Raw genomic sequence first — 9,889 nt, forward strand, 5'->3', positions numbered from 1 at the left:
AGAAACGGGACTTTGTTGTGTCTCCTACTGGTGTAAGAGGAGCCGGAGCAGGTAACGCTTTGACCTTAACTTTGGTAGTGGGAATGAGAAAAAGAAAAAAGAAGAAAAACAGGCCTAGAAATTTCAGGGAGGTTTCTTGATCCAAAATTCATCCTGAGCTTCACAGACTGAACTATTCCTACACACAACTGACTGCAGGAGCGTTAGAAGCAGTTGCAAAGAAGATCAGGACCCTCGCATTTACAATCTTCTACGTTACACCTCTTTTTTTTCCAGCCGTAATTTGGAAAGGGTGAAGAGATGGACTCCCGTTTTCAAGCAGACAGATGACAGGGTGTCTACCCAAAAACTTCCAGCCTGCTAACTGGTAGTAGGCTGTTTTGGGAGGATGATGCCTCGCGCCTGTCCTGAGGATGTAATTACAAGAGGAAGATTGATGTTTCATACTCGGATCCGCAGGAGCCGCTCCAGAGGGATGTTTATAGAACACAACGCGACCGCAGTAATCACGCGGGGACGTTAATGACACCCGATGGTGTTCTGCAAATACGCTTCAAGAGAGGTGTCCAAATACAAGGGGGAGGAATTAATCTTCCAGGAGAATTATTTAAGATTTATAATCTGTTGAGAAAGGAATTACCAGCTGAGTGCTATGCAAAGCTCTGGTAATTACGCTAACAAATTAAAAGTACATTTATCTGCTTTCCAAGATGTTCATCAACATCGCGTGCTCGGCTTTCCCCATACGCAGCTACGGGCAGAAATCATTATTCTTTGCAGGCTCCCACATACTAGCCCCGCACCATAACAGACCTTTTTCATGAGGTAACCGGCCAAAATAAATTCCCACTTTTAGGTCACATATAGGCTCCAAGACACACCTCAAGTGTGTCCTGCAGCAATCTGACTTACGGTCCCTGTAACAGAAGGACGTCACTGTCACAACCTGTCCAGATGCCAAAGGCTGGCAGCAAAAACTGCCCTGAAATGCAAGAAGCTTGACACAGTAAAAAAAAAATAATAAAAAAAGAAATAAAAATGCTTGTACAGGGTGCTGTGGATAAATATGCACGGCTGATTACAAACAGTAAAGGTCAAGGTCGTATTTTTCTTCTTCCCCTTTTTCTGGAAAATTGGCACATCGTTCCTCAAAGGAGGGCTTTTGAGAAGGGCAACTATATTCTCTTCTGCCCCTGTGCAAAGTCCACTCTTACAGTGGTTTTTCGATTGATAACATGGTTCATTTGGGCATCGCTCCCGCGCAGCGGCGTGGGGAGGTTTTTCTGGTCGAATGTCCTCCCAGCCGGGAGCGCGCTGGTGAGTCTCCTGCCTACGAGGAAGGTTTGAAAACATTTATTTTCCACTTGCCAATGTATCTGTAGCTAAAGCACAACATGGGACCGTACTGGGTGTGTTGAAATCCTGCCAGAAAGCCTGGCAGGTTTCTTACAAAATTTTATCCAACAAGTAGGCAGATTTAAAAAAAAAAAATATTTAAAAAAAAAATAAAAAAAATCTGGCTGACGTGGGGGCTGGAGAGCATCCTGTAGAGCCTGATGCCTCATCTCTCGAGCCCACAAGCTCCCAGCAGTCTGTCTGGTGCAGCCCCCGAGCAACCAGCTCCGGCGCTCGAGCTCCCAGTAGGAGGAGAAAACAGCAGTCATCTTCCAGCAAACGTCAGAGCTGGGGCTTGTCCCTCACCCCAGAGGTGCCACCTTGCACCCACCCCGTGCCCCAGGGACCTGGCACCGCGTGCTGCTGCCGTCAGGGATGCAGCAGCAGCTCAGCACCCAGCAAGAGAGGCTGTGTGGCCCTCAGAGCCCCCCCCGCCCCGGGGGCAGATTGCGATGGCGCCCAAGGAAACCACCTCTGTCAGGCCCGATGTGCTCAAGGGGACCACACTCTCAGCGTCCTTCACTTCCCAGGGACAGCCCCAGGAGCAAAACTGCTACTCCTCAAAAGCGCCCTGTAGGTTATTAGCTTCTAAATGAGCTAATTTACTAAAAAAACTTATCGTGTACCAGGACTGTGGGGCCCAACTCTGTCTCACCTCCCAGAGAGCACGACAGCCCAAGGAATGTGTGGGCAGGAGGAGGAAAACCTCCAGTACGCCACGGCGTGATCTTCCGCCGGCACCGCCGGAGGAACATGGCCTCAGCCCCCCGACACCCTGCCTCCAAGGAGGTCCCAGCTCTGCTTTCCCGAGCAATCCCGGGACTTACCTCGTGGGATTTCCCCCCGTGTTGATCGTCCCCCCGTACTCGGCACTGGTGAGGCCCCACCTCGAGGGCTGTGTCCAGTTTTGGGCCCCTCACCACAAGAAAGACCTTGAGGGGCTGGAGCGTGTCCAGAGAAGGGCAATGGAGCTGGTGAGGGGTCTGGAGCACAAGTCTGGTGAGGAGCGGCTGAGGGAGCTGGGGGTGTTCAGCCTGGAGAAAAGGAGGCCGAGGGGAGACCTTCTCGCTCTCTGCAGCTCCCTGAAAGGAGGGGGTAGCCAGGGGGGGTCGGTCTCTGCTCCCAAGGAACAGGAGATGGGACAAGAGGAAATGGCCTCAAGTTGCCCCAGGGGAGGTTTAGGATGGATATTAGGAGAAACGCCTCCCCCGAAAGGGTTGTCAAGCATTGGAAGAGGCTGCCCAGGGCAGTGGTGGAGTCACCGTCCCTGGAGGTATTTAAAAGCCGGGCAGACATAATGCTTAGAGACATGGTTTATTGACGTTTTTTGTCAGAGTTAGGTTGATGGTTGGACTCGATGACCTGAAAGGTCCCTTCCAACCTGGGCAGTTCTATGATTCTGTGATTCTATGACTCACCCGGGATGAAGATCCTGGCCTGGCACACGCCGCAGCTGGCACCTGCCCAAGGGTCCAGCCCCACTACGGCAAGGAGGACTCTCAAAAACACCAAGATGCCCGGTTCAGGCGTTGGGTCACCAAGCGGAGGAGCTGGAGCACCAGCGCTATGGGGAAGGGATGGAGAAGGACGCGCGGCCGTCCCCGGGCTGGGAACTTACCTCCCGCCTCCCTTTTTCCTGGGGAAGTTTCGAAACAGGATCCCTTAGAAACTTGGAGGGAGCATATATATATATATATATATATATATACACTGACATTCCTGTAGTGCAGTGGGAATGGCTATTTCCCTCGGGAACGGCAGGAGGAAGGCTGCCACCGCTGACTGTGTGGACTCAAACCGACGCCTCCCATGGATGCAAGGTAGGAGGTAAATATATTTACGCTTAGTAAAAACAAATCGGTTATGTGCAGTAAGAAGATACGTGCGTGCCATCCATCACTGGAGGAAAAGCTGGTTAAATCTCATCAGGTTGCTTTCAAAACGCCGTCTCTTCCTGAAGCAGGGATGGGGGGAGGGAGGCAGGAGAGGTCCCGGCTCTCGGCGAGGGCGGACGCGGCAGCCCAGCAGTAGCCGTCGCTGCAATGCCAACCCTGCGCAGACCAGCCAGGGTGGGCCTGACGTTACTTAAACTGTTGCTAAATCCAGTTTCTGCCTCCTTCGCCTCCGGTTTGGTGCTGTCAGCGTGCCCCGAGGGCTGACCCCGGCCCCTTTGATCTCTCCCCGCGCACCCAGGTTGTAATTTCCTGAGGACTGGGAGCCTACAGCGCTTTCATTGTAGGCTTTGCTGACGAGCCTGACCTCCGAGGGGAAAGCTGGCTGCCGGGTAGCGTGCGAGGACGTGTTGTGACATGAAAACTGGCTCCAGGATGGGATTATCGTCCTCTTGTCAGGACTCAAAGCACTTAATTACTTCATACAGCCACGGAGAAGATGAGTTGTCCCTGCAGGGAGGGAGGATGCGGGTTTGCTCACGCAGTGGCCAGTGTCTGGAGGGCGGGTGGAAACCCTCGGGCATGGTCCCAGGGACGGGACAACCACCCTCTCGGCTCTCCCTGGCCACCGTCGCGCTGCCTTGGAAGACGCCAATGGGCAAACCTGAGAGGAGCGGGCTAATTTCCTCCGCTGCTTCGCTCCCAAAAGCGTCCTCACCCGCTTCCTAACGTTGTGCAAAAATTCATACGGGAGGTGCCTCCGTTTAATTACGAAATAAGTAGGGTTGGGTTTTAATTGCCTCACGATTTTCCAGGGCCAACCAAGCGCTTTCTGCGACGGGCAGTGGAAAGACGTGGGGTATTTTACAAGATACCCATTTGCACGTTGCGTGGTAAATATAAGGCACACCACGAACACAAGCCGCAGGATGATTATAGAGCAGCGGAACAACGGAGACAGAAAATAAAATAAATTGAGGGCAAGGCCGCTACCCACAACGGGTATTCTGTATTTTGCATCTAAAAATACCGGGCTCAAATAAGGAGGCTTTAACTTTCCCCTGACCAAAGCAAATAAAATCAGGTTGGGGCTACATTCAGCAGAGAGCTCAGGAATAGCGTTCCGCACAGCTTTTTTTTTTTTTTTTTTTTTTTTTAGGATATTTGCGTTTTATTTTAAATCCGTCTTTTCTTCACCCAGTTGTCTGCAGCTGTTTGTGGCGTATCTTTCCCCCCCCCCCCCCCCCCGCCTTGTACGCAGCGCGAGGGCACGCAGGGGCGATTGTCTGAGGAGAGAAAGCCGGGTTTGTTGCTCAGACTTTTCGTGTCTCAGATAAAGCGGCAGAAGGCACAGTTATTTCCTCCACAGTTATTTTGCGCCGGCAAAAGAAAAGCGACTGCGAGATAAGGTACAGGAACTAGACCGAACCTCCAAACTACAGCCTCCCACGTTCCAGGTTACGGCCCCAGCCTCCACTGTTTAGGACACGGGGCATTCCTATCTTCCCCAGGGGACAAAAAAAAAAAAAAAAAAAAAAAAATAAAATCAATCTTTTACAAAAAAATCAACGTGGCTAGTGAAAAAGTCTGACTGAAAATCCACTTTTCCATCAAAAGAAAAAAAGTTTCCGAGAGAAAACGAACTCCCCAGCTTATTGCAGCACCTCTTAATTCTTTTCTGCCTCTCTGCAGTCGATCCATTTTTAGGGAAGCGCTTCAGTTGTCACCACGAAGCAGCAGAAGGGCTTTCTATTTCCATTAATTTTATTTATTTATGCTTGTCAACCACACTCCTCTACCAGCTGTCTCTGTTTGCGACCATCTTTATCGGCTGCTGTCAAAGGACTCCAAATAAGTAAAAGCCTAATAATTAAAATAAGTTAAGATTCATATTGCCGTATCTGCAGCCCAGCTTCACCTGGGGCGGGGGGGGGGAAGCACTACAGTACAGGAGTTTGTATTTATTTCCCTGCCCATTCCGGCACCACAGGGTGCAGTCGAGGATCACGGAATCACAGAATGGTTCGGGTTGGAAGGGACCTTAAAGCCCATCCAGTTCCACCCCCCTGCCCTGGGCAGGGACACCTCCCACCAGCCCAGGTTGCTCCGAGCCCCGTCCAGCCTGGCCTTGAACCCCTCCAGGGATGGGACACTTCCAGGGAGAAGCCAGAGGTGGAAAAGATGTGCTAGAAAAACAAAAAGTTGAAGTCAAAGATTAAAAAAAAAAACCCGTTAGCCTGTAAAGCGTGTAGGGAATGCACGGAGCACCTCACCAGCAGCTCCATCCTGGGGGCGCAGCACGGAGAAGAGCATGCTCTGCACGCCGTACCCCCATCGCTGGCCGGAGAGGAGCAGGGGAAAAGGCTATTAGTCATTTATGGAGCTGGAGAATTGTTTTTCACTCCAAAACCAGCAGCTTTTAAGACGGTGCCCAGCTCCTCCTCCTTCTCCTCCTCCTCGTCACTACATCTGCTCCCCAAAACCAGCCACCGGTCACGGCTGAACCCTCCTGTACATGGCAGATGGATTTACCTTCATATTTTTCAGTCCTCTGAGATTCAGTTGACGGAAGAAATGACATTAGCATTGGCCAAAATATTTACGAAGAGGCTCCACCTGGCAATAAAGACAACAAATAAGGCCCCTGGAGGACTGGAAGATACTTAGTAACAAAAGAAGTTCGCTGTTTGTTATTAAATGTCGCACTTTACCAAAACATTGATGTCCTTCAGGGTCTTTTCCAACCTAAACGATTCCACCATCCTCTGATGAACCCGTGTCCTGCTAAAGGCTGTTGCGCCTCCGCGGTGTCGGCCAGGGCTCAGGCGGAAGCTTTGTCGGATGGGAGGAGAGAGGCCAGTGCCCCGATGCACCGTCCTTATCTCAGAACTTATTTTTTTCTCATGATTATCTCCTGAAAATGAGATGTCTGACCCAAACACCACAAGGGCGCATGGGAATGAGTCCAACCGCTTCCGCGGGTCAAACACCAAACCTCCCGGGGATCTGCAGATCCCACTGAAGTCGAGGGGAATCTTCACCCCTTCTCCAGCACAGCTGGCATCAGCCCCTATCCCGCTATTAAAAATTGCTATCAAAGCCATAGCAATAGTTTCATTGACGCGGGTTAATTAATTAGGGCTACGTGCTCGCTGGAGAAGACGGTCGGTCCAGCCCCATCTCCCTGGTGGTTCTTTCCCGGGGACACCTGTTCACGCCGGTTGCCACTCGATTTTTCAAAATAAGTGCACCTTACCGCTGGGTTTTCCGAGCTCGGCGTACGCTGAGCACGGCCAGCTCCCGGAAACAGGGTTGGGAGGGGAGGAGAGCAAGGAACAGGCCATGTCGGATGGCAGAAATCGGAGCGGTCGCCTCCCCCACGGAGCTCACCCGCAGGAACCAGCGTCTCCCATGGATGGCAAACGTCCTGATCCTCTTTCTAAAGAAGGACTTCAAGTGAGGTTTCCTGTTCCCCAGGCCCTGACATCCCCGCTGAGCAACGCAAAACAGGGAGACATCGACACCGGGCCTACGTTTTCGTTAAAACCCAAATTAATTGTATAAAAGTCAGCGTCACAAATCACTTTTACGTCCGCGACGATGCGATTAGTTTGCGTATTCATAAGGCAGCGTAAGCTTACGCATCTTCATCAACGTTAGGGAAGGACAAATTTTCTCCTCTCAGGAGAAAACATAAATACGGCTTTGGGTTAAGCGCCTTCCTAAACAAGGCTGTTAAGAGGTGCTCCCTCTTCCAGCGCTGCGCAACGGCGGTTTGGCTCAAAAATTCAAATTACCTTGGAATTTCTTCCTTTGGAGACGTGCTTGACTCCTCTCACAGCCAGCGTAAGCGTATCTCAGGCAGTTTCAAGCTCTCGACCCAAATAGCAAGCGAAGAAGCGCTGGATCAGCCGGGACGCCCCGACACCTCCTCATGCAACAGCACGGGGCGGAGAGTTTTAGCCAGTTTCCGGGATTTTGGCGCTGGTGGAATGATCATCCCTGCCTGCAACCTAGGAAGAAATGGAGCAATTATGCACATACCAGCAACGTCTCAAAAGTATAGAATGACATTAGGGCGCAATTCGTAGGATTTAGCTCAAAATCCTGTAGGCAGACGCCAATATCCTCACTCACCCCTGCACCACAGCCGAGTTCACTGGGACAAGAGACCCAGTGTCACCTCCCTGTGCCACCCCAGCAGGCCAGGCCACCACCGCTCCGGGGGATGAAGACGAAGGCAGGGATCAAAAGGGACTTTGGGGAGGAGAAATAGAAATAATATATATATAATAAGTCCCTGAATGGGTTTCATTTGGACATTAGCATCCGTTTATCACAGACTGCGCAGCCACTTCACTCCCTCGTATACATACTCCATTAAATAACCCATTTAAGCTCATTTTTATCCTGTTTCTAAGGGCAGGCCGGAATCCCTGTTTTAAAGGTGCCGGTTAAGTATCAGCGCAATCAACCCCGAGCAGCCCGCTTCAGTGGAGCGCTTGATTAGCTGTGCTCTAATTAACCTCTTCACCTCCCCACGCATTAGCAGGTAAACATATTTACACTCACCAGCAGGCACAAATCCACCTATTGCCAGACTCTAAATTCCTCATTTTAGGTTTCTCTTCACAGAATCCCAGACTGGCAGGGGTTGGCAGGGACCTCTGGAGATCATCTCGTCCAACCCCCTGCCAGAGCAGGGTCACCCAGAGCAGGTGGCACAGGAATGTGTCCAGGTGGGTTTGGAATGACTCCAGAGACGGAGACTCCACCACCTCTCTGGGCAGCCTGTGCCAGGGCTCTGACACCCTCAAAGGAAAGAAGTTCCTCCTCATGTTTAGGTGGAACTTCCTATGGTCAAGTTTGTGCCCGTTACCCCTTGTCCTGTCACCAGGCACCACCGAAAAGAGCCTGACCCCATCCTCCTGACACCCACCCTATAAGTATTGATAAGTGTTGATAAGATCCCCCCTCAGCCTTCTTTTTTCCAGACTAAAAAGACCCAAATCCCTCAGCCTTTCTTCACAAGAGACATGCTCCAGTCCCCTCATCATCTTGGTAGCCCTTTGCTGTCCCCTCTCCAGCAGTTCCCTGTCCTTCTGGAACTGGGGAGCCCAGAACTGGACCCAGTGCTCCAGCTGTGGCCTCCCCAGGGCAGAGCAGAGGGGGAGGATGACCTCCCTCCACCTGCTGGCCACGCTCTTCTTGCTGCCCCCCCAGGATGCCATTGGCCGCCTTGGCCACAAGGGCCCATCGCTGCCTCATGGGCATCCCGTTGTCCACCAGGACTCCCAGGATCTCTTTCCACAGAGCTGCTCTCCAGCAGGTCACCCCCAACCTGCCCTGGTGCAGGGGGTTATTCCTCCCCATGTTCATTATTCATTATTCCCTGCCCAGGACGGGGGGGTTGGAACTAGATGATCTTCAAGGTCCCTTCCAACCCGAACCATTCTGTGATTCTATGATTATCTCCAACTTGGAGGCCAGGTATCTGTACACACCTGGCTTTCACTGGAGCAAATACCAACAATTCAACCCCCCCTGAGACACCACTCGGAAATCAAAATCTAAGACTGAGCACGATTTTTCAGAGGCGAGGACTCTCCTCCACCTAGCAGTGACGGCACCTTAATTAAAACGTCTCGAGAAGATGACGCCATCCCCTGATCTTTCCACGTATGAGCCCAGAGTTGAGCTAAGTGGTTGAAACGGTTACACAAGAGTTGAAATAAAACCAGCAAGTAATAAAAAATAAGAAACAATCTAGAAGGACATGGAAATAATAAGGAATAATAGAGTAATATAGAATAAGAAATAAAAGCAGTTGAGTAATATTTGCTCTTAAAAAGAAGGATTTGGGTTTTTTTTTCATTTGGAAGCCATTCAGCCTCCCGTTGAGGTCGATATGGACCGTGGGGATGGTGGGATGAGACCTGGATCACCGATGGTTTCTGCCGGTTGCTCGTTCACCAGGGCAGACAGATTGGGGAAAAAAGAAAAAACAACCCAAACCTCCAAATCTGGGAGTTTTACTGATGAATAGACACAAGCAGATGGGGTTTTTTTCAGATGTTGCTCGGAAAATAAGGATGTTGAAGCTTGCTACAACACCGTGGAGGATGCTTGACTCCAGCATCCCATGCTGGCTGGCGAAAACCACCCGTCACCACGGCTGATGGATGGAAACGGGCTGCGCTGACACGCACGAGTGGGAGGGAAGGAAAAACTCTGTGCCATGGCTGTGTCAAGTTGATTTAACTTCTCGAGCCATCTGTAACTGTAAAAACATAGACGCCGCATCCACCAACGAAGCCGGCAGATGGTGGATCTGGGATGGCAGCCCTCCTGCAGGGATGCAGCAGCGTGTGATGGCTTCCCTTTGAATCGGCCGTCCAAAAGCAGATCAAATGCCTTCAAAAAGCATAACTCCCTGGCACCTGTGCGTATACGCTCTTATATTAGCAGGATAAGCCAAAAATCCTGACTTCCTTGGCGTGAAGGGCTTGTCTGGATGCCTCTCTCAGCCTGGCTATCTGGCCGTGACCGCACTCCCTAGCAGACAGGACAACCCGTCGTCCCTTTGTCCGTCTCCTTCTGTC

The 9,889-nt window shown here is 51.2% G+C and overlaps 1 long non-coding RNA gene across 1 annotated transcript; it reads right to left on the reverse strand.

The window, feature by feature from the left end:
- Nucleotides 1-5,228: 5,228 nt before the first annotated feature.
- LOC128902075 (uncharacterized) lies at nucleotides 5,229-6,748 on the reverse strand. The gene is made up of 3 exons (XR_008463610.1): nucleotides 5,999-6,748; nucleotides 5,820-5,903; nucleotides 5,229-5,473 (listed from the first exon to the last, which is right to left on the reverse strand). It is a non-coding gene; the product is annotated as an uncharacterized LOC128902075 (long non-coding RNA).
- Nucleotides 6,749-9,889: the final 3,141 nt, after the last annotated feature.

Source organism: Rissa tridactyla, chromosome W, assembly GCF_028500815.1.
Source record: "Rissa tridactyla isolate bRisTri1 chromosome W, bRisTri1.patW.cur.20221130, whole genome shotgun sequence".
NCBI classification, from domain to species: Eukaryota; Metazoa; Chordata; class Aves; order Charadriiformes; family Laridae; genus Rissa; species Rissa tridactyla.